Below are 27838 nucleotides of genomic sequence, written 5' to 3' on the forward strand. Positions count from 1 at the left end.
TAGGGATGTATACAAGATCCGTATATTGAACCGGAGGCCCGTGGATCTGAGTCGGTGTGCCAGCTTGCTGATGTTGATGTTAGAGTAAAGAAGGTTTCAAAGAAAAGAAATAAAAATAAGGTTAGTTATAAACATGTTATATTGTTGGCAATTGTTTTGTGCTGAGGCCTTCATTATATGTTTTTTAATGTAAATTGTACAACACTGTATGTAGGATTTACACTGAACATCCCTTTTCCTCTCTGTCCTGTAGTTGCCCGATGGAGTACGGACTATGCAGACACAGACAGTGATACAAATGACAGATGCTGCTTGCCAAACTGTTTTCACCATGGAGGAACTATTAATTGAGGCGCAGCGTGTTGACACTCGAGATCCCTATGTCCAATGGCCAGAAAATGAATTTAATATGACCGGCGAATCCAGCGAAGTCTTTTTGGACCATTGCTACAATGCGCCTGCTCCACCAGAGGAAGGTGAAATTGAATTTATAGATGATAGTTTAACATTACTAGATGAGCACTTGACACAATCGACACCCGCCAAAACCAAAAAAATGCCCCCCAAAAAATAGTCCACATTGATGTTTTCTCCTATCCATGGTCAAGTAACAGATGTTGGAATGACAGAGACTGAAGCATCAACACTATTGACCGACGAAACAGACAAAGATATCGACTATAGTATATCCAGTTTGGCTGATATGTCCACAACAGTTCCGTCTGAAACAACAGTGTTGCCGGATGACACTCTAATAAAAGAGGCCAAATACATAGTATTCGACAGCAGCTTGATGGAGCTTATAAAGATGCTGAACTGTGTGTATTCAGTGCGAGGGGAAGTATGTGGGAAGCCATTGGTGAGCGTGACTCATCTAACACAAGGCAGTAACCTCAAAATACATGCCACCTGTGAAAAATCACATACAACATTTTCATGGTCCGCTCACCCGATGCTGGGGAAACTGCCAGCTGGCAATCTACTGTGTGCAGCAGCTTTACTTTTCAGAGGCTCTAGTTTCACAGAGTTATCCAGTTTCCTTCAGTTTGTGGGACTACATTTCATTTCTAAAACGCAATACTACAAATACCAACGTGATTATCCATTCCCTGCCATTAGTGAAGCTTGGAAAATTGAACAATTGGCTATTAAAACTACATTCGCCGACAAACGGTTCAGGCTAGCTGGCGATGGACAGTGTGACAGCCCCGGATTTTCTGCTAAGTACTGCACCTACCATTTTCAGGACATGGAAAGCAAGAAAATGGTGAGTTTGGTGGTCGTGTAGGTATCCCAATGTAAATCCTCAGTGGCCATGGAGAAACTTGGTTTTATAAAATCAACGGACGATCTACAATCGAGGGGAATGTAAATTGACCTCATAGCCACGGACAGACACGTTTAAATAGCCAAGACAATAAGAGAGCAGTATCCAAATATTAAACATCAATTTGATGTATGGCATGTTGCCAAATCAATAAATAAAAAAATCTCAGCAGCAGGGGAAAAAAAGGTTTTGAAAGTATTTCACAATGGTCACAGTCTTTCAGCAACCATCTTTGGTGGAGCTCCAAAACATGTGAGGGGTCTGTGGAAATTCTACTGGAAAAATGGCGCTCTCTAATGCACCACTGTTCCAACGTTCACAACTGGACAGAAAACCAACATTTCCACCAATGTGAACATGGCCCTTTGTCCCCAGAGCAGGCACGGAAGAAGTGGTTGATCCCATCTTCACCTCCACACAAAGCCCTTAAGAAGATTGTGTTTGATAAAACTCTATCAAGAGATCTGAACGGACTCACAGAATTCTGTCACACTGGAGATTTGGAGGTGTTCCACAATATGTGCCTAAAGTACAGGCCAAAGAGATTGCATTTCGGCATCCAAGGGATGAAAGCGAGGACTTTACTAGTGGTATTAGCGCATAACGATAATGTAGGCCAGGAACAATCTAGGACTGCAGGAAACTTAGGGATGCTTCGCTACAATATGGCCTTTACGAAAAGAAGCAAAAAATGGGTTGTCAAACCAGTATATGAATTCGATTTTGTGAAAGATCTTATTGTTAATGTCGTCGAGATGCATACTCATGGAATTGCGCACAAATCTGTTCAGAGCACACAAACATTGCCAACGTGCCATGTCCACCCAAAGAAGAGCTTGTTAAATTGTTCAAAACCGGTTATAAATTATTAACATTTGTTTTTATTTTTGCAAAAATTGTTTTTATAAACTACAAATAAAGTATGCGATTTGTCTTTTCAAATCTATCCTCTTAGTCCTTTTATTAAAAATAAATTACAATTATTACGATTGCTTTCACATTTCACAGTTTAGTCGAGCTACTGTGGGACCTTTGTTTTTCGTGTTAATGACCAATGGATAACAGTGTGTTAGAATCTTTGAGTTTTGGCAGTTGCCTTGACATAAAATTCCGCAAAAAGCTGAATATCTGCTCGCCCTATAAAAGGTATTATACCTAGGCCACAAAACATTCTAGGCACGCAAGAAGTACTGACTGTGAAAACATGCCATGGCGTAGGAGGCCATGAGATAAGCAGAGGTGGCCCTATTACTAGACACATTTTGACTCAGTGTTTGTGTTCCACCGACTATAATTTGGGAATAGGGAGCATTCTGTCATTTGCAAATTTCACCAACAGCTCAGCAGCGCCACGAACAACGAACAGTGACAGCCCCCAATTTCCTGTGCCCGTGCTTCAAAATTCATGTTCTAATGGATGTGTTGACACGGGATGTTGCAAAGTAAGAATGTATGTTCATTTTGAGTGAAGGTCACCAGCTTTGAATTTTTGCTTGGGAGCTGGGAGGCCCACGCGTCCCGCGCACAGTATAAGACTCTTTTTTTTTTTACCTTGAGAGGCAGGGACCATTCCGAAAGGGATTGAATTGAAGGGGGGGTGTAATAACGTATGATAAGGTTGCCCATTCCGAAACTGGACCTAGCTACATATAAGTTCAGTTTATGAAAAATCGTTGACACAAACGGAGGAGTCTGCATTACGGTGTGCATTGCGCCAAGAGAATGGAAATGCTGAATATAATGTAAGTTTCTCTTTAGACGATTTCATACCAGAACCAGTCTAAATACGAATAGCTGACCCTTATTGCTGGGTCACATTGTACTTGTTCGTTCTGTGTTGCATATTGCAATGAAGTGCTAGTGCAACCTTTGTGTGCTGGGCTATCTACTGGGCACATGGGCAGGCCAGCATCGAGACGGATGTAGACCACCGCTCATTTCTCCCTGGTTCTACATTAATAAATCATTACATAGTTTATGCACCTCCAATTTTTGCCCCAGTTTACACATTACGTTTAGAGCTCAAGATACTCCATGGCATTATCGTTGGAAGCAACTAGCAGAGTACTTTGAGATTCCATGCTGTATTCTCTCGGTTCACATTGTGTCACCTCTGTGCTAATAAAGAAAATGATTAACTGTAATAAAGATCGGCTACTGAGACACATTTCTATTTTTATCTTTTGCAAACAGGTACATCGTGCCATTCTGCGATTGTCATCTATTCCAGACCCCGACCGATGGGTTCTTCAACCACCAGCTGCAGCTACATGTCAATCACTGGATCTACTTAACCATCTTTTGGCACGACAGACAAGGTCCAATTTGCCCGTACGCGGTACTAGCGATTAGGAACAACATAACAACCTTTACGGTGGTTTAGTGCCTAGTTCATGCACCAGCTTTGCAATTCACTGTGTGACTGCAGCGCTTCATTTAGACAAAAGGAACACCCTGTGTACCCAAAAGGAACAGTGCGTGACTCACAATAAACATTTGCAGATTTGCGGAACGAGAGCAAAGAAAAAAAGTTTCATTTTGATTGATTATGTCAGACGCTGAATGTTATCGAAACATTTAATGTGAAATAAATGTACTTTACCAATTGTACAGTCTTGTTGTTTCCTTTTAAAGTACAGTTTCATATTCCTAATTGTGACGTGCTGTGCTGTGAGACGATGTGTGTTGTTTTCTAGGTTCCGCGTCTAGTCACGTAGGTGACGGCTGGGCGCGTTTGGCTACGCTGCCCAGTAACGTCACAGAGAGTGGCAGAGAATATCAATGATTTGGTGATGTCAGAGGCGGGGGATATGATTTAGTGCCTCAAACGCAGGTCACCTAGGGCAATGCGGCTAGTGATAAGATTATCACAAGATGGCCGCGCCCTGCTGCCTGATTTCGCTTGTGTTCAAGAGACGAAAACTCGGGTAAGGTGCATAGGAAATGTTTGTACGATCGATCGAATTATGGTTAAAAACATGGCCGAACCATAGGGACAATAATATTTCTGACCGAACTGTTCATTTAACATTTCAGTGTCAAGAACTGCATATGGGGCATTTTTATTCACCAGGCCAGCACAAGTATCAGTTAGCTGAGTAAACCAATGCATTCTTCAAAGAGGATTAAAATGCCACACAAAACAAGTTGTAAACTATTTTAATTTATTTCCATGTCTCTTTATTTGACACATCAAAACGTTTTTTTTTTGTACATTACTTTTTAGTGATGTATGGCCATCCCTGGGAAGGTTAATTGTCATTTTCTTGCTTAAGTATTCTAGTGGCTGCTTTGGGACATGGCCTAAATGTATCCACTCAGCATCAAAGGTCTTTTAATTTTCTAAACAAGCCAGCCACTGCCTAGCGCGCACAGCAGATGGCAACTCAATGTCACTTGGCCCCTTGATTAGAAAACGTAGAGTTCATTGTGTGTCACCATGCAGACAGTAGTCCATGGGAAATCAATGCAGTGATATGTGTGCATCAATGTTTGTGCACTGCACAAGCCACCACCCTATTGGTTAATGTTGTCTATGTGGCGCTCCTGTATGTAACAGCACATATATCTGTTTTTGTCTGATGTGCCCAATGTCCATAAAATAGCATACTGGAATGTTTTGTGTGTGTGGCTCGGATGAGCATGCCATACTGTGCCCACACTTACACTTAAACGCATGAAGCAATCAAAGAAGTTGCCTCAAATTGTGTATGCACTAAGCCAAACGCCCTTGCTACACTGCCACACCATGATTTTCACTAGCTACAGGCCAGCACTAATAAGAGATGCTCATGCCAACTATGTCAGATAAAGCAGGGGCCTGCTCTTTTTTGCAGAAATAACCCCAGAGGCCTGCGAAATAGTGAGGAGGTAGTGGTTGAGGAAAGGTGGACCCTTAACAGTATATTAGAAGCTGGTTTTGTTTAAAAAGCTTCATCAGTTTATTACTGGTCAGGCTAAAGTTTGTAAGAGGTACAGTCCTTTCTGTGTAGCCTTTCTGTGAATTGTTTATTGGGTCTCTCTTGTACGGTATCCTGTCCTGTCTATAGATATCATTCCCAAAAGATGTTTCTGTATTGGGGTTTGGGCATGCTCACACTGAGACCCAGCCCTTCCTCATCTAAAATTCTTCAGAAACAAGAAGCAAAAGAGCCCTTGTACCCCATTTGGGTGGCTGATGTTGCAGCCATTTTATACTCAATTCAAAAAACTTAAGCTGTCCAAATGAGTATATATGGTTCATGGTTACAAACATTTCAGTGTTAAGGTGAGTGTTGCGAACAGTGATATGAGCCATGCATCTGTTATGAATTTAGAGATTCACACATACAACCATATTATCACAGAGTTGTTTATCCAACATAGATATCTCTGATCATTGTTATATTGCTGAAAGGCTCTGTGATTTAATGCAAAGCAGACAGGAACATTCACTGGTGCTATTCGGAATGATAACCTTCTATCAGCAAAGAATTCATATGTTTAGTCTAGTGTTACCTTTTGCAAAATACAAGTGAGGTGGTAAGAACAGAACACCTGCAACACAGGGCCAGTGGTCAGTGGTCCCTCAGACCCCGGTAGCCTGGTCACACCGCGGTGTGCCAGTACAGACAGTTTGAAACTGCATTCAGGCAAGGCCTTCCCCGAGAGCAGATGAAAGAAAAACCATTTACTTGGGCAGAAACAGTTGTGCTTTCACATTAGAATTATTCTGTAAAGTACTTGCATTACAATGTACTGAACCAAGCTTCATTAATATAGCAATTATTTATTCATATTGAGGAGGGGTTTTATTATCGACACATAGGTGTAGTTTGGGAGTGACGTGTGTCAGTCAGGGGTGGGGGGCACATTCTGGTGTTTCGCCCTGGGCACCAAGTTGGCTAGAAACTGCCCAGCTGATGTTATTGTGCAGTAAGTGGTGTATGTCATTGATAGTGAGGGAGAGAATAGTGCAGTGTTGGAAGATGCTCCTGTGAATGTGAAGGGATGTCCTCTGGATTTTGAAGGGACTTTAGCGATGACACTCACGCAACGGCATGGATATGCTAAAATAAATGTGTCTGTCACTGTTTCCTTTTTCAAACATTTTCCTGTATTTCCAACAATTAAACAAAAAATTAATTGGGAAAACATTTACAGCGATTGCCAAAATATACTGCAAGTCATACCTTGCTATATTTTCAGTACAGTGGGCCTCATTAGGAGCTTTAACTTATTACGATTACTGTTATTGCCACTTGGTTCCATGGGTTTACTATGCAATTACACGTGGTGGGCACCCTAAACCACCAGGGAATGTTGTAATTGAAAGGGGGTGGCCCTCCCCCCCCACCCAAAATGGAGTGGGGGGCATTTAATGCTGCCCTCCCTGGGTGCAGATAGCTTCCCCTAGGAAGAGGCATCTGACCCCACAGAGGGCTGCATGAGATGCCCACCCCTTATCTGCCCCCAGGAATGGCTACATGAGATGCCCACCCTCAATTTGGGGTGGGAGGGAGAGGGCCACCCCCATTTACATTAGAACATTCCCCGGTGGTTTAGGGTGCCCCTCTGCCCCCCGACCCACCCTAAAATGCATTCTACCATTTTCAAATTTTCTTTTTGTTTACCCAACCTCCCTTGGGGCAGATGGGCCCATTAGTGTGCCAATCTGCCCCCAGGGTGCCTAACACCTACTGCCCCATCCATTGGGGGGCCTGTCTGGGTGGGTTGGTTTTTGGCTGGTCTGACACAGATAATGTATGTGTTTTCTTTTCCCTTTTACAGGTCTTGTACAGTTCAAGCTTCTCCTTTGTGATGTAAATATGGAATTTGGGTTATTTCAACATTGTATATTACGCGGGGGCGGATTGCTAGTGGGGTGGGTGGGAACTGGGGCTGGAGTGTTGGAGGTGTGAGCGGGAGTGGGTGCTCTGGGGAGGTATTGTGGTTGCCAGGGACACACTTGCAGGGGCAGCCCATGAATTGCCCCCCAGACCAGCTGAACAGTGCTGTTCCCCTGGGAGGGCAGTTTGTCAATATGCCATCTGCACAATGTTTACCTAGTAGTGCGGGTTTCCATACACCCATTGGTCTTATTCCCATTTCCTATCAGTTTGCAGTTCAGCCTTCCGGGGTGGTAGATGACTGGGATGTGCCATGTATCTGGTGGAAGGAATCGAAAAGTTTGCAGATAGCAGTCTCAAAATTTGCATGTAGTATTGGTGGGCTGAGCACAGATTGTAATTCTTTTTTGTTTCCTTTGCAGTTGCGGCTACTGGAAAGCTTTTGTTGACTTATGTAAGTACTACATATATTACTTTTGTAGATATCGATTGTAATGTGGGGGTGGATGGTTACTGTGGTGGGGGGACTGTGGCTTCAGTGGGAGTGGTATGGGTGGGAACGGCTAGTGGGGAGGTGATGGGGGCAATGATGGGTGTGGCCTCCATAGAGGAAATTGGCCTCTTTGTAGAAAAAAAACACAATTAGCAACAATGTTCAAAAATGTTTGCGGTAGTAATGCAGATGGTCATTTCTTCTGAGCATGCAATGCGCACTTGGTATGGAGCTCATTCCTTTTATTGCAACGGTCACCATTTGTGTCATCCAAGTCCAGCAGTGGTCCCAGTGAGCCCTGTTAGGGTCCCCATCCTTTCGCAGGCGGCAAAGCTGTAACGCAGGGTAGCCAGAGGGGCAGGACAGTCGGGGTTGATGTCACTGGCCTTGGGTGCCCGTCTCCCATGTGGGTCTTTTGTCCCCGAAGTTCAGCAGTGGTTGCAGGGTGCCCCGGCAGGGTCCCCATCCCTTCCTGGAGGGGAAAGCTGTAGCGCTGGCAAGGTAGTTTCTTGGATGGTTGTGGTTGATGTGTGTGACCTTGGCCGCCTCTCTGCCTTGTTGGTCGACTGCCCCCAAGTTCACCAGTGGTCCTGGAGCTGTGGCCGAAGCTCTCACAATTAAACTGTCCAAAATTGCAGTGATGTGATGGAGTCTGGCTTTGAGCAAGGCACACAGCTGGATATGCAATCTTTAACAGATAGTTCTTCTGAGGGTCAGCATGAAAGTGGTTGGGGAAGTGAGTTCTCCAATTATGGTAGTTCCTCCTCCTCATCATCGGATGATGAAGAGGATGAAAGAGTACATGCACCTTATCCCACACTTCCCACACGCAGGGGAATTGTAAGGGGGAGGGGACGCGCAGGACATGCAAGGAATGTGCCAATTCCTGACATGGCTGAAGAGTCGCAGTGGGTGCCTCCAGCAATGGCTCAGCCTGTTGTGCCCCCTTTCACTGGTATATCAGGGTGCACAATGAATACAGATGGGTTTCAGCCTATTGATTTTTTCAACCTTTTTGTTGATGATGGGTTCATTGCAGATGTGGTTCAGCAAACCAATGTATACGCTGCACAGTTCTTGAGGTCAAGGGGTCCCACTCTGAAACTCCAGCCCAGAGCACATGCATGGGTCCCAACAACCAATGTTGAGATGAGAACATTTTGGGGTCTCATTCTGCTCATGGGAATATCGACGAAGCCGTCTGTCTCAATGTACTGGTCTATTGTAGCGGTACATTCAAGCCCGGCTTTTCCAGCTACAATGAGTAGAAATAGCGTTCAAGCACTGCAGCGTATGTTGAATTTCAGTGACAACTAAGCAGCATTACCCAGATCTGACCCAAGCTTTGATAGGCTCTTCAAACTTCAGCCATTTCTGAAGCACTTCACTCAGCGATTTGCAGAGGTGTATGTTCCTAGCCAGAACATATCCATTGATGAATCATTGGTGTTGTACATAGGTCGGCTAGTGTTCAGGCAATTCATTCCTAGCAAGAGAGCATGATCAAGTTGTACATGTTGTGTGAAAGTGCCACTGGGTATGGCTACAGCATGAGAGTCTACACTGGTAAAGACTCTACCCTAAACCCTCTGGGTTGCCCAGCCCATTTAGGGACAAGTGAGAAGATTTTTTGGGATCTTCTCACACCATTGCTCCACAAGTGTCATCATTTGTATGTGGACAATTTCTACACAGGAATTCCACTGTTCAAGGAATTGTTCAATGTGGGCACACTGGCATGCGGTACAATCCACAGTAACCGCAAAAGCATCCCCAGACAGCTTGTGTGTAAGAAGTAGGCCAAGGGAGCATGTATGGCATTGCGGCGGGATGAACTGTTGGCAGTAAAATTCTGCAACAAAAGGGATGTGTACATGCTGTTCATGATGAAAGTACTTCAGCAGTTACTCTGCGCAGGCAGACTCGAAAATGTGGAAGCCCAACTGCATTCTGGAGTACAACAAGTACATGGGTGGAGTAGATAAAGCCGACCAAATGCGTGAGCCATACCATGCTGAACGCAAGTTGCGCTTCTTGTACAAAAAGTTGTCCACACGAATTATGCAGATAGCAACGTACAATGATTATGTGGTGTACCGTGCAGCTACTCCACAAAACAACCTCTCCATTCTGAACTTTGAAACAGAAGTTGCTCAATCTCTGACTATGGTCCATGTACAAGCTCCCTCCTTTCCAGAGGTAGAAGATGTGGCCAGATTGCAAGATCGACACTTTGCTTATTTTGTTCCTGCCACTCCCATGAAAATACAACCTTACAAAAAATGTAAGGTGTGTACAAAACAAGGAAAGAGGAAGGATACTCGGGTGTACTGTCCCTAATGCCCTTCCATGCCAGCCCTCTGCCTACAGCCTTGTTTCCTTTTGTATCATACAAAGGAAAGATATTGGGAGATCGACTGATTCCATCATTCCTTGAAAGTGACCCTTAGGCTCTGAATTTGTGCATGTCTAACAAAAGAATAGCACTCCTGCTCCCTGCACTGGAGGTGTACCTTCAATAAAAATGCAACAGCATGTCAACTCACTTCACTTGATTTAGCATGCACTCACAAGCATTGTTAGTTCGGCTACCTCCACTTGAGGCCTGCCTTGGAAAGGCACACCACTGCCGTACCTTTCCCTTGAGGCCTGCCTTTGGGATAAACGTCAGTCTAGCTCCCTCAGCTCAAGGTGTAACTTGCAAAGGAATGTGCTTCAGGCTCCTTCCATTTTTGAGGCGTGCCTTGGTGGCTTGGACACCCTAGGCCCAAATCTGTATGGTGTGCACATGAGCCCAATTCCTGAAATTCTGCTGTGCCAAAAGACTTGGGGTTACCTGTGTTTCTGGCTTCTCCCTTTGCGCCCAGGTAGGTGCACCTACACATGTGAGGTACCGTTTTCGTCGGGACACCTGTGGGAACGCGGTACGGTAGGCCATGTGTTGTTGGTGGGGTGTTTTGGTGGGTGACCAGAGTGAAATGTGTGGAAATTGTGTTTTTGTGGCCACATTTTGGACTTTGCCGGGGGTTCTGGGTAATAAATTCTGGGCCGATTTGCGCAAATCAGATCTCTGTGGATTCCCACGGCTGGCCTCTTTTCAGAAATGCATGGGGTTACAGTTTTCCTTGCTGGCTTGGACACCCTCGGCCCAAATCTGTATGGTGTGCACATGAGCCCAATCCCTGAAATTCTGCTGTGCCAAAAGACTTGGGGTTACCTGTGTTTTTGGCTTCTCCCTTTGCGCCCAGGTAGGTGCACCTACACATGTGAGGTACCATTTTCGTCGGGATACCTGTGGGAACACGGGACCATAGGCCATGTGTTGTTGGCGGTGTGTTTCGGTGGGTGACCAGAGTGAAATGTGTGGAAATTGTGTTTTTGTGGCCACATTTTGTACTTTGCCGGGGGTTCTGGGTAATAAATTCTGGGCCGATTTGCGCAAATCAGACCTCTGTGGATTCCCACGGGTGTCCTCTTTTCAGAAATGCATGGGGTTCACAGTTTCCCTTGGTGGCCTGGGCACCCTAGGCCCCAAACTGTATGGTGTGCAGATGAGCCCAATTCATGAAATTCTGCTGTGCCAAAAGACTTGGGTTTACCTGTGTTTCTGGCTTCTCCCTTTGCGCCCAGGTAGGTGCACCTACATATGTGAGGTACCATTTTCGTCGGGACACCTGTGGGAACGTGGGACCATAGGCCATGTGTTGTTGGCGGTGTGTTTCGGTGTTTGACCAGAGTGAAATATGTGGAAATTGTGTTTTTATCGCCATATTTTGGAATTTGCCAGGGGTTCTGGGTAATAAATTCTGGGCTGATTTGCGCAAATCAGACCTCTGTGGATTCCCACGTGTATCCTCTTTTCAGAAATGCATGGGGTTCACAGTTTCCCTTGGTGGCTTGGGCACCCTAGGCCTCAAACTGTATGGTGTGCAGATGAGCCCAATTCCTGAAATTCTGCTGTGCCAAAAGACTTGGGTTTACCTGTGTTTCTGGCTTCTCCCTTTGCGCCCAGGTAGGTGCACCTACATATGTGAGGTACCATTTTCGTCGGGACACCTGTGGGAACGCGGGACGTCAGGCCATGTGATGTTGGCGGCGTGTTTCGGTGGGTGGGCAGAGCAAAATGTCTGACAATTGTGTTTATTTCCAGCAAATTCTAGAGACATTTCCTTTTGCCCACCCACCGAAACACATCACCAAAAACAGATGTCATACCTTCCCGCGTTTCCACAGGTGTCCCGACAAAAACGGTCCTTCACATGTGTGGGTGCACCTATCTGGGCGCAAAGGGTAAAGGCTAACCCACTGGTAACCCCAGGTCTCTGGGCACAGCACATTTTGTTCATGTGGGCAACCTACAGATTTGGGCCTAGGGTGTCAAAGCCTCCAAGCAGAAAAAGGAACCCCCTGCATTTCCGAAAAGAAGACACCTGTGGGAATCCACAGAGGTCTGACTTGCACAAATCGCCCCAGGATGTATTAGCCACAATCCCTGGCAAAGTCCAAAATTTGGCGCTAACACACAATTTTCAGACATTTCACTCTGGCCACCCACCAAAACACACCGCCAACACCCCATGTCCTACCTTCTCACATTTCCACAGGTATCATGATGAAAACGGTACCTCACATTTGTGGGTGCACCTACCTGGGCGCAAAAGGAAAAAGGCTAAACCACTTGTAACCCCTAAAGTGTTTGGGGAGACAACCTACAGATTTGCGCCTAGGGTGTCGAAGCCAGCAAGGAAAACAGGGAACCCCATGCATTTCCCAAAAGAGGACACCATGTGTCGGTGCACCTACGTGGCCGCAAAAAGAAAAGCCTAAAACACGGGTAACCCCAAGCCTTTCGGCACAGCAGATTTGCAGGAACTTTGGTCGTTCGGACAACCGACAGATTTGGTCCTAGGGTGTCGAAGCCACAAAGGAAAACAGGGAAACCCATGAATTTCTGAAAAGAGGAGACCTGTGGGAATCCACAGAGGTCTGACTTGCGCAAATCGCCCCAGACTTTATTACCCACAATCCCAGACAAACTTTGATATTTGGTGGGAAAAAACACAATTTTCACTTTGTCACGGGTTCTGGGTAATACATTCTGGGCTGTTTCGCGCAAGTCAGACCTCTGTGGATTTCCATGGGTGTCCTCTTTTCAGAAATGCATGGTAAAGAAAAGAAGAAACCTGTGGGAATCCACAGAGGTCTGACTTGCGCAAATCGTCCCAGAATGTATTACCCACAATCCCCGGCAAAGTCCAAAATTTGGCGAAAACACACAATTTTCAGACATTTCATTCTGGCCACTCACCAAAACCCGCCGCCAACACCACATGTCCTACCTTCCCACGTTCCCACAAGTATAACAATGAAAATGGTACCTCACATGTGTGGGTGCACCTACCTGGGCGCAAAAGGAAAAAGGCTAAACCACTTGTAACCCCAAAGGGTTTGGGCAAACAACCTACAGATTTGGGTCTAGGGTGTCAAGCAAAACAGGGAACCCCATGCATTTCCCAAAAGAGGACACCCGTAAGAATCCACAGATGTCTGACATGCAAAAATCGTCCCAGAATGTATTACCCAGAACACCAGGCAAAGTCCAAAATGTGGCAAAAAACCCACAATTTTCGCACATTGCATTCTGCTCACCCAGAGAAACACGCCGCCAAAACCACATGGCCTACCTTCCTGCATTCCCACAGGTGTCCCGAGGAAAACAGTACCTCGCATGTGTCGGTGCCCCTACCTGGCCGCAAATGTAAAAGCCTAATACACGGGTAACCCCAAGCCTTTCGGCACAGCAGATTTGCAGGAACTTTGCTCATGCGGACAACCGACAGATTTGGACCTACGATGTCAAAGCCACCAAGGAAAACAGGGAACACCATGCATTTCTGAAAAGAGGACATGTTATTGTTTTCGGAGACCTCCTACATTAACACCAGTAAAAGGTCAACCCATTTTCAAGACATTAGGACTCAAACAATGCCATAACACAACATACTCGGCAGCATTGGAAACGTAAATCTCTTGCAACATTTTTGCTACAGAGAACTAACTCAAAACACGTGTCAGTCTGCAGATCTCACCTATGCTAACATTTTAAAAAGCAATTTAACTGGTCTGCTTACTAAAGATGCAAAATCTATCTTAAAAATGACACTGATCCATGAGCTATATGGGCAAAACACATCTGCCCCTGATGTCATGGAACAATGATCTCAACAAAATATAAAATGCATGCCCTTAATGCCAATCCTTGCAAGCTGTAGTCAATTCAACGATACAATGTTGAAAAAAGAAATGCAACCCATACTGCATATCATTTCCATAGACAAACTAGAAGTGCAAGGTGTGACACTCCCCATGTGTCAGCCAGCAACAGCACGACTAAATAGCTTGGAAAAATGTATCTCCAACACAGCTGGATTAGAAACAGTATTAATTCTGTTTCTAAACTGCAGAGTAATTCTGAAACGTAACTTTGACGTAGAACAACGTTTAGTCAATGGAGCAATTGATACAGTTGTTGGCTTCCAAACATATCCACATGACAACAACATTCAGTTTGTCAACATCCACTTTGACAACTTTGCAGAAGTTAAAAAGAAATATGCTGCACAATAGTATGTTTCCTTTTTTGCAAAGACATGTTTGTACGTAGAGAACAATTTTCTCTATCTCTTGCATATTCTGTGACTATTCACAAATCGCAAGGTCTAACCCTAGATCACGCATTGATTGACATTGGCAGTACAGTCTTGAAAGAAGGTATAAGCTACGTAGCACTTTACACATCTCTGTACACTCAGGTAAACTTTGATGCAACGCTGACATTCCTTACATCCTAGAATACAACAGGCTACGCGCACTGTACACTCACCATCTAGATATGTACACTGTACCTAAAAAAAAAAAACTTTAAAAAGAAAACGAATACAAACAGAACCTATAGCAGATCTCCCAGCAATACTGTGGAAAAAACAAAGAGCTGCTGCTCCATCAAATAATACAGCCACAAAACTCTGTAATCCAAAACGAACTGCACGCCCATCAGAAGACAAAGAGACAAATGTTTCTTGTCAAAAAACAACTTCAGGCTCATCAAAGGATACAGAGGCACAACTCTCTCGTCAATTCAAATTCAGCAACTCAACTGGAGTAAATTGCTATGCAAATGTAGCCATCAATCTTCTCTTCCAATTGCCACCAATTGTTCACAACATTAAACAGCTCAGACAAGTTGTGTTTGCAAATGCTCATCCTTCATAGAAATGCCACAAATAATGCTGATAGCACCAGTCTCCGGTATAAGGCAAGAATTGGACTACTGTACAGGAATGGTAATATTCACCATAAATACAAAGGAAGATTCACAAGAAGTCCTAATGTACTTATATTAAAAGGTAGGCGGGAGGCGGTATGCATTATTGAAAACAAACGTCCTTTATTCAGGTTGCATGAGAGTCCCGTGTCAGGGAGTGGTAAGCTTTAAGAGAGTTCAAATAAAAAGAAAACAAAGCAGCCGTTCCTCACTCGGCTCGGGTGTAGAAAAGTCGTCTGCTTCGGGCTGCTCGCCTACCAAATATGCCCAATGGAAGCTTGTGCCGTCCTCACTCCATTCCTCATAGTCCTCTGTCTGGTCAAACAAGAGAAAACAGAAGAACCCAAGTTTCCCGTGATTCTGGCTTTTATTGGGCCAACCCCCTTTCCCCTCCTATCAGCGGGCCTCTTGGTTGCCACAAAGTGAATGGGAATGGGTACCTCCCACTTCCTGGAACAGGTCGTACACCCAGGATGCCGCCATTCCTTCAAACCTATACCGGCCTGACCTGTTCTCCAGCTGATTTCAATGTCATGGCGGTTTCGGCCACGGTGGAAAAATGTCCATGAGGCTGTGGGTAAGGGTTTATTCTGCATTGCCTTCCTTTGCTGGTGCGGGTCTTCTGGCAGTTTACTGGCTGGTAATATGGCGCTCCGGTGCAGCCATGCTTTCTGGGACTCGTAGTCCCAATGGTGGGAGGCTCCATGCAGCACTCTCTTGATGTCATGTTGTTGCATGGAATTCTGCTGAAACAAGGTATCTCTGGTGCTGTAGTGCAGCTCCCACTAAGCATTGCACAGGAAGGGCGCATCTCAGTGGGCGAGGGAGGTTTTGATGCCACAGTGCTGTGTCATGCCTGAGCCCATATGGACACACCTTCACAGACTCCCACCAAAGGACTGAGCCATTCAGGCAGGTCTAAGAAACAGGATATATAATCAGCTACCAGTTGGTTCTTGCCCAGTTTATGAACTGTTGCAAAGTCAAATGGCTGTAGGGTAAGAAACCAACATAAGACCCGGTGATTGGAGTCCTTCTGGAGGGCCAGCCATCGCAAAGGAGCATGATCCATAAATAAGGTGAAATGTCTAACAAGCAGATAGTAACAAAGCGACTCAACTGCCCACTTAATTGCAAGGCACTCTTTTTCAAGGGTGGAATAGGACAATTCATGGGGGATTAGTTTCCTACTGATGAAGGCAATGGGATGAAGGTCGGTTTCACTACGCTGTGACAGAACAGCACCCAGTCCGCAACCCGAATTGTTGGCTTGTAAAAAGAAAGGTTTTGAATAGTCCGGGCACTGTAACACTGGCCGACGGCAAATCATGGTAATCAGGGTCTGAAAAGCTTGGACCGCTTCCTCCCTTAGGACCAGGGGGTGGTTAGCCAAGAGAGCATCAGTTATTGGAGCGGCTATTGCCGAGAAGTGTGGGATAAACCGGCTGTAATAACCCACAAAGGCCAGGAATACACATATGCCCTTCCTGGTGGTAGGCACCTGGAGCTTCTGAATAGCTTGGATCTTGTCCACAATAGGAGTTATCTTTCCACGGCCCACAGTAAAACCCAGATACCTAGTGGTCTCAGCGGCTAACTTGGCTTTTTTCGGGTTTATGTGTAGTCTGGCTTCCTTGAGAGTTGTGGTTACCTTTAGGAGAAAACCTAGGTGTTCCTCCCAAGTTGAGCTGTAAATGATTCATGGGGTTTCAACAGTTTATCCATCAAGGCCTGAAATGTGGCGGGTGCTCTGTGTAGTCCGAACGGGAGTACCACAAACTGGAAGAGCCCTTGGGGGTGGTGAAAGCAGTTTTTTCCTGGTCTTCTGACCTGAGTGGTATATGCCAGTAACCATTAGTCAGATCAAGTGTACTTAGATGCATGGCTGGACCCAGTTTTTCGAGTAACTCATCAATACGGGGCATGGGATACGCTGCATAGTGGGAAATGGCATTCAATTGTCGGAAGTCCATACAGAACCTTGTGGTACCGTCTGGTTTAGGTACTAGTACAACGCGAGAACACAAGGCACTTTTAGAGGGAACAATGGTGCCCAGTTTCAGCATTTCTTGAATCTCCTTGGAGACTTCAGCCCTTTTGGCTTCCGGTATCTGATACGGTCTAAGGCAGACCGTTTTGCCTGCATCTGTTTTGATCGAGTGTGTTACAAGGTTGGTCCTGCCAGGGAGGCCAGAGAAGATTGAAGTTACAGGCTCGAGGTAGTTGAACAGTTCTGTTTCCTGTTCTTTACTCAGCTGGTCTCCTAACAGTACGTCCCGTGTACTACTTGGGTTGTTCGGTACCAACTGTTCTGGTATGGATAGATCTGAGTGGTTGGTATCATAATAGAGACCGGTTTTTGAATCCATTACTTTAGTAAGTTTATATGGTAATTCTTTTACTTCGTTTGCCGGTCGTGTTGTTCAACCTCGTAGTTCACTGGACATAACACCTTGGTCACCTTGTAGGGCCCTTTCGATTGTCCCAGTAATTTGCTCTCGCTAGTAGGGAGCAATACCAACACCTTATCTCCTATGTTGAGTGGGCGTAACTGGGCAGTTCTGTCATAATATCTTTCTTGCTGCTCTTTTGCTCTTCCTAGTTTTTCTTGGGCAAATTGCCGTAGTTGGTCCAGATGATCCTTCAAATCACATGCATAGTCTTTTAGATTAGTTTCTTCTTGGGCCTCCCATATCTTCTTTAATACCTCGAGAATGGTTCTGGGCTTTCTCCCAAACAGGAGCTCAAAAGGGGAATAACCTGCAGACGACTGGGGAGTGTCCCGAAAAGCCATTAATACCCAGGGTAGGGCTCGATCCCAGCCTAACCCCATCAGTCCTGTTGCTCGGCATAACATCTGCTTGATTGTTCTACTGTATCTCTCTCGGACCCCGTCGGTCTTAGGATGGTAAACCAACGTTTTGTGATGGGTGATCCCCAGGGTTTTACAGACCTGCTTCATGAGCAGTGACATTAAATACTGCCCTGGTCGGTGACAATTTCAAGAGGTATCCCGACTCGGGCGAAGTATGGGAGTAGTAACGTCACACACCTGTCTTGTTGATATTCCCCATAAATGGAAGGCCTCTGGGTATCTCGTGTCATAGTTTACTACTACCAGTAGAAAACAATACCTCCTACTGTTGGGTTCCAGAGGTCCTACAATGTCCATTCCTATCCTCTGGAATGGTTTCTTTACGCAGGGCATCCGTTTTAGGGGGGCTTGTGGTGGTATGTGCGTACTTGTTTTCTGGCTGGTGAGGCATTTTTGACAATACTTGGTGACCTCAGAGTAGATACCCAGCCAATAGAAACCTTGCAAGCATCTTTTCAGGGTCATGTTATCAGCCAGGTGACCCCCGGTGTTCTGGTCATGGGCTAACTGAACCAAGCTTCTTCGATAAGATCGAGGTACCAACAGTTGCTCCTTCTCGGTTGTGTCTTCCCCCACTGTGACCCTCTACAATAGGTCCTGTTTATCCTTCAAGTAGGGTAGAGAGCTGCTATGTGGGTCCGGTTCCTGTGCCTGCTCGTGGCCTGTTTGAGGGTGTCATCTGTCCCTGTTTCAGTGGGAAAGGATGGTAAATGATCCTCCAATCTCCAATCCACTAGGCCTATCTCTCGGGGTTCTCCATTCCAGGCTGACTTTATTTTTCTTTTCATGGGCCTGGACAGGTGAGCCTTTGATGAGGCCTGAGCTCTTAACTCAAGGGGGCTTCTTGTAACCAGTCTGTAGAGCTGAATAAACTGGAAGACCCGGGGAGGTCAGTACCCAGAAGAATGGGAGCCGGAAGGGAATGAATAACAGCGGCCTTTATAGGTATCAATGACCCCTTCATTCCCAACGTGATGTCCCGGGACGGGTAGTCCTTAATATCGCCATGCATACACTTCACTGGAATCGTCCCATTTGGTACATCAAGCCGTTCACTTACTTTGGGTTGTATCCCGGTCTGTCTACTGCCGCTGTCGATCATAGCCGGGGTCGGGCATCCATCCACCGTAACCTCAATGATGAATGGGAGTCGTATCCAACGATACTCTTGGGTCTGCAAGGCCCCTATCTCCATGGGTTCTGTCTTGGGCTTCAGTGAAAAGAAGCGAGCAATCACCACGCTCAAAACACTGAGGTGGTTGGGACTTAGTGATGGCCCCTCCGGTTAAGGTCCGGGCTTCAGGTCGTGGTCTTGGATCTGGTTGTACTCCCCTGGGTGGTCCGTTGCAGGGAGTTGTGGGATCATTACCCGATCTTGCGGGAGCGACTGTAAAGGATCTGGGTATTCCGGCCTTCTGATATGCTGTAGTCACATCAATAGCCTCTGTTAGAGTCAAATGATGATGTTGTCGAACCCATCTTTGTATGGGACCTGGTTAAGGCATCCATGAACTGCTCTAGAGAATTTTATCTCTTATTTGGACTATGGTGGCTGTGCTGGGCTGAAGACATTTTTCTGCCAGATCTTGTATCCTGTAGAAGAGTTGGCGTGGACTTTCCCCAGGCTTTAGGTGCGTCTCTCGGTGTCTTATTTTTTACGTCTCCTCATCCATGCCCAGCCTCTTCAGTATGTTTTTTTCAAATCGGCATAAGGGGTGTCCCCGGTTGGATTGGCCACTTGATATGGCCCTTGCATTACCCCCCTCAACAAAGGAGCCAGAAAGAACGCCCATCTTACTGGTGGCCACTGCACTTCTCTGGCAATCTGTTCAAAGTTTATGAAGAAGAAACTGGGATCATCCCCTGGTTGATATTTTTGTATCAAAGTGGGAGGGATGGCCGCTTGGGATTTGCTGGCAGCCACAGCTTCCGCTAGTAAGAGCTTCCCGGCCCTGATCTTGTGCAGCACTTTGGATTTGCAGTGGCTGTTGCAGGGCTTTCCGGTCAGCCTGGGCTTGGTGTCCCTGTACCCGCAGTAGCTGTTGAAGTTGCTGTTGGCCCTCTGCCAAGGTTTTTATAATGGACTCCATGTGGGGGTGTTACCTTATCCCAACGCTGCCACCGCTGTTAAGAAGTAGGCGGGAGGCGGGAGGTGGGAGGCGGTATGCCGTATTAAAAACAAAGTTCCTTTTTTCAGGTTGCACGAGAGTCCCGTTTAAGAGAGTGGTAAGCTTTAAGAGAGTTCAAATAAAAAGAAAACAAAGCAACCGTAAGTCGCTCGGCTCGGGAGTAGGGAAGTCTGCTTCGGGCTGCGCACTACATGTTTTCACATGTTTTCTTAAGTTATACAGTTCCTTAATGGACATTCTTGTTCTCTTATGCTGCGCAATTCCTCTATATCGATATGAAACTGCTTTCATTCATAACAGTATTCAACCGTACTTGCTTTAATTCAGATTGGTATTCAAAATGCTTGTTTTCATTTAAATCGGTATTGAAAATGCTTGCTTTCATTTAGATCGGCATTAATTAACTTTCTCTTAAGTCTTACAAGCTTGCCTGCGGTCCCAGTGTCCCCCTTCCTAGGCTGACTCACTGGTCAGTGCTTACGGCGTTCCAGTGAGGCTTCCAGCTGCCAAGAGCTCTCTCTCCCTCATGCAGTGCCTCGCTTCGACTCCACAGCAACTCTCTGTGGCTTCGCTCCCACCACTGATGCATCTCTTGCAGCTCAGGCCTCACTCGGCAGCTTCACCTGGTCACGCTGGTTCTTCTTCTGTATTCTGCCACAGGCCCCCAGCTTCCTTTAGACTCGCCTCCTGCTGCATAGATCGTTCCGGGTTCCTCGAGCACTCAGTCTGCCACACCGTCTTCATGGAGAGGTCTGCTCTCGCCCAGCAGTCCATAGACCTGCTTCAACAGCTGACTCCGTTCTCTCCGTTCTTGCTGTTCTTAATGTCCTCGCCAGGTTGATTGGTCCGAAAAGGACTAGACCCTTACCCATTAATGAGATTCCTATCTAATACATCAGTATGGAAATTGCAGGACCCCTTTTGACCATCTTGAGAAGGGGATGAATACATCTTCATAATTATGGACTACACATCACAGTACCCAGAAGCTTTTCCCTTAAGAAGCAACACCAACAAATCTACCTAGAAGGTGCTAATCCATTCCTTTACTCAGGTTGATTCCGACAAGAGATTTTGACCGACCAAGGCAGCAGCTTAATATCCAGACTCACAGGAGAAATCAAGGCTCTCATGAATATCAAAACTCTGCATACTTGATTTGTTTTAAATTAACTTATAACGCACTTTGACAAAACAGAATACACTGTATCTAAGTGCAGATGATAAATAAGGGGAATGACATATCAAAGAGATTTTCCTGAATAATAAAAAGTAGGACATTTCTCTAAGGGGCAAGGGATGGGAATTCCACAGACGAGCACCTAAAACAGAGAAATGCCTATTCCCCCTGGGGCTGCAACAAGCTGTAAATGCAACTAGTATACACTGATTAGCAGATCACACATTTCGAGGCGGGTGATAAAGTGTGATTCTTTAAGACAGATAGTGGGGTGGTAATACAGGGATACCTTTACAATCCAGGCATAGAATCTTAAACTCTGTCCTCTGTCTAATGAGAAGTCGGTGAAGAATAAAACGATAGTGTGAGAAAGAGACATATTTTGGCACGCGTAAAATAAGTCTGACTGCTGCATTGTGAGCAACTTGCCATCGGGACAACTGAGTTTGAGGAATGCCTGCCAGAAGAGCATCAGCGTAATCCAGTTTGGTGTTCACCAGGGCAACAACGAATGGTCGGCTGAGGCGAGGAATGGAAGGACATGGCGAAGCTGCTGAATTCAATAGAAAACAAATTTGACTATGTCCCCAACCTGTTGCTAACAACCCAGATTGGGCTGCCCACATTTGTTACCTTCTCTGAGAATGTCATCGGAAGATCAAACAGTGGAATGAAGACGGGGGCACGTGATGTGTTGTCAACCCGGGAGTTTCGGTCATAGAAGGGTGGTTTCAGTTTTTGAAAGGTTATGTTGGGCTTTATTTGAAAATCATCCAAAGTCTTGAATGATGTCCTGGAAAGTGTCTGAAGCATTATGAACATGCAAATAAATCTGTCATCTGCGCAGAAATGAGTTTTTGGTGAAAATTGACAAAAGGAGCTGAATATGAACAATATAAAGTAGAGGGATAATCTGGGGACTTGATGCACCCCACAAAGAATTTAAGTACAATCATCTGAGAAACAATATCCAATGTTGACTTGTTGAGTGCACCCAGCTAAAAAGGAGTGAAACCAGACAACGGCATACTCTCATAACATAACATCAGACAGCCTGGATAAAATAATCTCAAAATCCACTATATCAAATGCACAAGATATATCCATTCTAATCAGTTAAGTAAGAGCATCACTATCAGTGTAATATGTATGTCATTCCAAAGGGCAACAAGCGTTGCCTCCATTCCTTAAAGTGGGCAAAATCTGGACTGATAAGTATCCAAGAGCTAATGTTTTTTAATGTTGCCTCGGGAGGATAGCTCAGGGTCAACGCGCTTGCGTTGGAAGCAAGATGACACAGAGCAACACATGTTCGATCCCTGGGTCCGCACTTAGAAGCCTTTGGGTATTTAGCGCGTTATAAATAACCAATTACAATTACAATGTGATCCTAAAAGGGAGAGGGACCACCTTCTCCAAAACCTCTGCTGCCTAAGGAAATCCGGCAATTGGGCGATAATTCTGTAGTATGGTTGGATCTAACGAAGGCTTTCTTAGGTAGCGGAGGAGTGCATGACAAGGACAGAAGCCTGGCCTTGTCAAAAGGGGAGGGGTATCGCTCTGTTGAGAGTGGGAAAAATACCAGGGAGTAATCCAGTACCAGGCAGACCCCTCGGGGGAAGGTGGCAGCTGAGAGGGTCCAATCCCCCCATGCCAGTTTGTTTTAAAGCAGTCAACCTTTGTCTCATACCTCCAAGCCAAGATGCTCGCCAGTCCATCTGTTCTTTGCAGAAAGTGGGAATCAGAATGAGAAATCAACAGAGAGCCACCCCTTGAGAGCCAGTGTGGAGTGCCACCAACCAGCACACAGAGCCCGCGATTGCATTACCTGGCAGAAGCCCCACCATCTTCTGAAATGGATTGCCAACAGAGAAGGAGCAGATAACGAACACCACTGCAGGGTCTGTGCGCGGCAGTCAGCAAAGCTGCGCAGCACTGCAGATGAGTACCGTTGAGTATCCACAGCCGCTGCTACCGACCCAGGACCATGAGGGCCTCATGAAAAAGACTTGACCATGGGAACTTACCTTAATGGACACCCGAAAGGTGACAGTTGCCTTCTTAGGCCAACATTGCTGTTTCATAGCCAGTCCGTGTGGATGAAGTGGGCGTGGCTTAGCCCCCTACTTGTAACATTGCCAGTCATCACAACTTCCTGACTGTGATTGTAGAAAACAGTGTGGAAAGCAGTGCCAGATTGACCAGGGACCGAGGCCCAATCCTGGGTAGAGCAGAGGGATAGAAATAACACAGCAGGAAGTGTGGGTTAGTTGGGTGGGCTCATTGGATGAGGAAGTGCATAATCAAGAGACCAGCAGGAGGGAGGAAGGAGCAGTGGAGTCTGGAGGCGGTTTCTGGAGAAGGTGAGGTATTGGCTAGTGGGTGAAAGTGGTACTACAGTGTGAGTTTGTGTGGTAGTGTGCCAAGTGCGGACTGGAAATTTAGTGTAAGGAGTGACTGTGAAGTGTGTGGTACTGAGTCGAAGGAGAGTATCTGAGTAGCAGTAGTGTGGAAGATGAAGTACTAGTGTGGAGTATTTAGTGGGAGAGAATAGGAGGAGGTAGTGATAGCAGAGAGTAGGTAGTGAAATCAAAGGATGGAGGCAAGATCCAGAAGGTGTGAGAGAGGTTGGAGGGACAGGAGGGTGGAAGGACGAGTGAGGAAAGAAGATGGAGTTGAAGGCAGAAAGTAGAAGAAAGGACAAGAGAGAAGGAGAGGAGAGAGTGAGCGTTATATAAAAAGCCTGACTCAAACAGGGCATCTGCAAGGCACATTTCTCTAAACCACTGGCTAAAGTATGGACAGTTCGGAAGTACAGGAGGGAGTTTAGTGAGATAAAGCCAAGGGCTTTATGTTAACATCCCAGATCATTTAGTAATTAGAATACTAAGGGAGAAACAATCTCTATGTACTTACTAACCTGGGGATAAGGTAATCTGGGCTAGGGATAAGGTGCTTATAGGCAAGAAAGAGAGGGACAGTCATAGGGCCCATTAATACTTCAATACAAATCTTTGAACTGCCTAAGATTTGGAGTGATTCTTGTGCCATCTGTGACAGGTGATAATAGAAGCTTGAAAGGCTGCAATAGTTGGCGAGCAGGTGCAAGTGGATCTAGGCCCCCTGGTCTAAGCCCAGCCCACCTGTCAATCAACTTAAACTGTTGATGCATTCCTGTATTCCGTCCCTTTTTCCCTACTTAAGCAGCCCTCCAGCCTCTTTCCTTTGCAGTTGGTGAGCAGATGCAAGTGAATCTAGGTCACCTTGCCTAAGCCCAGCCCACCTGTCAATCACCTTCAACTGTTGGCGCCTTCCTGTTTTCCTTCCCTTTTCCCCACTTAAGCAGCCCCCCAGCCTCTTTCCTTTGCAGTTGGTGAGCAGGTGCAAGTGGATCTAGGTCACGTGACCTACGCCTCACCCACCTTCTTAGCCCTGCCTCTTCCTTTCTGTTCTTAACTCTTAGATCAAGGGCGTCTCTCGCCCGGGCATCCAAATTGAAGGGCAGACAAAGCAAAGGGCAATTCCTGGTTGGACCGGCAGGACCCAGTGCCCGAACCACTGCTCAGACAACAGGTAAGCATGCCCTGACATGTGTTTTCTCCCTCTATCTCCACAGGCCATCCCCACCATCACCAGGCAACGCCAACATCAACATTACCCCTCCTCTAAGGCATGGACTCTGCAATGCAGCAACCTCATCCACATCAGCCTCAAGCCCATCAACACCCCCTAACCGTCCACAACATGGAAGTTGATGCTTGCCAATGTCCGCTCAGCTATCACCCATGCAGCAGACATCGCTGACCTCATCACTACACACAACCTTTATGCCATCTTTTTCATCAAGACCTCTCTGACACCCTCCTGACAGATTTAGATCCACCTGTCAGGCCCTGGTCCTATCCCACCTGGATGGGGGAAACGCACTCCATGAAGGCCTCCCGTCATCCTCCCTTGTGCCCCTGAGAAGTGGCCTACATGTAGCCGCACGCCTCATCAAGGGTCTACGCAGATACGACCACATCACCCCAGCCCTCAACAACCTTTATTGGCTCCCACTGCATGCACAAATCACCTTCAAGTCTTGCTGCATTATCTATAAGGCAGTCGCCCTCAAGTCACCCAGCTACCTCATGGAGAAACTCTTCGGTGGACAGCGCACCACCAGAAGTCAGGACAGGTGCAGACTTGAAATCCCCTGTGCAAAAAGCTAGAAAGGGCTAGAAAACAAGCCGTCTCTGCCTATGCCCCAAGACTATGGAACCTTCTCCCCGTCAGCATCAAGCTCGTCCCCACGCTCCTACAATTCAGAAAAGAACTCAAGACCCACCTCTTCAAGGAGTCTCTCCTCCTCAACACCTAGGGCATCACATCGCCCCTCGTACCACCTGACGAAGTAGACACCACATGTCCCTCTCCTCCCCACCACCCAGTATAGCTGTACCCCCCTTTAACCTCCTATGTATCCTACCGCCCGCTGTATATCTGTTTGGTTGTTACCACTGAAAAGTTCTCAGTTATGCATCTGTAATGTTGTATACCTCTGTAAAGCGTTCCGTTATGTATCTGTATTGTGTGTACCTCTGTAAAGCACTCCGTTGCTTCTCAAAGATAGATCTGGACTCAATAAATACCATAATAATACAAATAATAATAAAAGGAACAGTCTCTTGTAAAATTGAAAGCTTGATGAATACCATGATGAAACTGACTAGGGAGCTGGTCTGCATCCAATAAACAAATGCTGACAGAACATCAAAACAGTAGTTGGTTGCTTTAAGGCCTGGCGTAGGGGTGCATCTGTGTATGAACACCAGACCAATGTATTGGTGAAAGATTCAATCACACCCTGAAGGAGATACTGCAGAAGCTGGTTGATAAAGAGGGGAAGAACTGGGACGGTTTAATCCCATGGGCCCTCTTCACTTGGATAAACCATGCAAGCCCCAACAGGACTTTCACCATTTGAGCTGGTCTATGGCAGGAACCCAAGAGATGTACTGGACATAATGAGGGAGGAGACGGAGGCTCCTAGAAACAGACACACTATCCATTGGTCCAGAAGACTCTGGAGCGCATGGCGGTGGTCAGAGACCTTGTGATGTCCCAGCTACAAGCAGCACAAGCACAACAGGAGAAAGTGTGCAACCAGAGGGCAAAACTGTAAACATTCAACATGGGGGACAAAGTGATTGTTCTCCTACCTATGACAGAATAAGCTGTTGGCCAGGTGGCACAAGCCATATGTTATTAGAAAAGCGGGATCCACCAGATCCTACAAAGTTCAAAAAGCCGATTGCCGGAAACCATTACAGCTCTACGATATTAATAAGCTAAAGGCCTCTAGAGAAAACAACAGGCCACTCCTCTTGGCCCTCTATGAAAATAACACCATGGAGATATCTATCTGGGCTTCCCCTTTGGGGTTGTTGCAGGCCATAAGAGATCATAGGGATAGAGGGGCAAGAAAAGGTAGAGACACTCTTCCTTGGGCAATGTTATTACAGGCCCAGAGACTGGGATGAAGAAGAGGTGTGGGGAGGCATGCTGGCATCTCCGGACCACAATTCTCAGAATGCTCTGCCTGTTGTTGGAGGCCATCTTGGGCTATGAAGTTATATAAGCCACTCCCATCTATATGCCTGTGCGTGGTGTTATTAGAGTCACAGAAGCAGTACTACATACACTGTCCTGATATTTACCAGACCCTCCGATCGTCCCAAGCCACGTTCTTTGCTTGTCTGGATCTGACAAAGCAGCTCATTTTGTTCCGCCCGCTTCAACACCTGAGAAGGAACAAGACAAATTTAGCATACAGTGCTGCTGCATTTCCAGTCTTTCAGCTCCCAGCGAACTTGTGTGCAACCGTCATCAATCACTGAGCCTCCCACTCAGAAGCAACTCTGACCTTGGGCATTCACCTGCCCACTCTATGTGATCCTGCTCAAGCAGCACATTTTGAGCCAATAGTCACTGAGACAACTCTGAAAATGTACTGCATGGCCCAGCCATCATCTCATCACCGGTGCAGTTTCCTCTGCAGTCATGGAGTTCTTCATCCATTGGTCTTTCTCCACAGTGATTTCCTTGTCCAGACCTGCCAGTTGTGAGGAACCTGGACTCATGTTTGTGGTTCCAAAATGTTATTTAAAAAAAAGGGGGTTGGGAAATGTCTCACTGTCCCTACTCTAGGAGGCATTTCCGTACCTCAACCAAAAACTAACGGTCTGTCCTGTGTCAAGATGTCCAAAAGCAAAATTGTCCTGTGTCTGAAATCCTATTCTAGCCCTCCCTTTCTAAAAGTAACTATCAGGAGTAATGTCTTTCGCTTGGAAAAGGTGCACAAATGTTCAAGTTCAACAAAAGGTATACATCCAACAGAGGTTTCAAATGGAAAGTATTCACATTCCAGGGAATGGCTCCCTTGCACAGGTTTCTCGTGACCAAAACAAAAGTAGCAAAAGAATAAACAGTTCCTTGTAGTCCAAGAGGATAATCCCCATCCCCTTTTCGTGTTGTAATCCAGTACCAGGGAAATGACTCCCTTGCCCAGGTCTTTTCACAATCAATTCAATTCAAATTCCTAAGGGCATGAATCTTCCCTGGATTCTCTTTTCAAAGTCCAACAACTTGGGTGCAAGCCTCGGACTCATACAACACCTGGTATACTCTTCTGCCAGAT

At 46.1% G+C, this 27838-nt stretch overlaps 1 protein-coding gene across 1 annotated transcript in view; it reads left to right on the forward strand.

Moving 5' to 3' along the window:
* ARL13A (ARF like GTPase 13A) overlaps positions 1–27838 on the forward strand; it is an 890733-nt gene that overhangs the window by 193526 nt on the left and 669369 nt on the right. The window contains exon 2 of the mRNA XM_069613008.1: positions 7578–7609. The gene's annotated coding sequence lies outside the window, so the exon portion shown is untranslated. The remainder of the gene's footprint in view (positions 1–7577; positions 7610–27838) is intronic.

Source organism: Ambystoma mexicanum, chromosome 5p, assembly GCF_040938575.1.
Source record: "Ambystoma mexicanum isolate Mex_15411 chromosome 5p, UKY_AmexF1_1, whole genome shotgun sequence".
Classification (NCBI taxonomy): Eukaryota; Metazoa; Chordata; class Amphibia; order Caudata; family Ambystomatidae; genus Ambystoma; species Ambystoma mexicanum.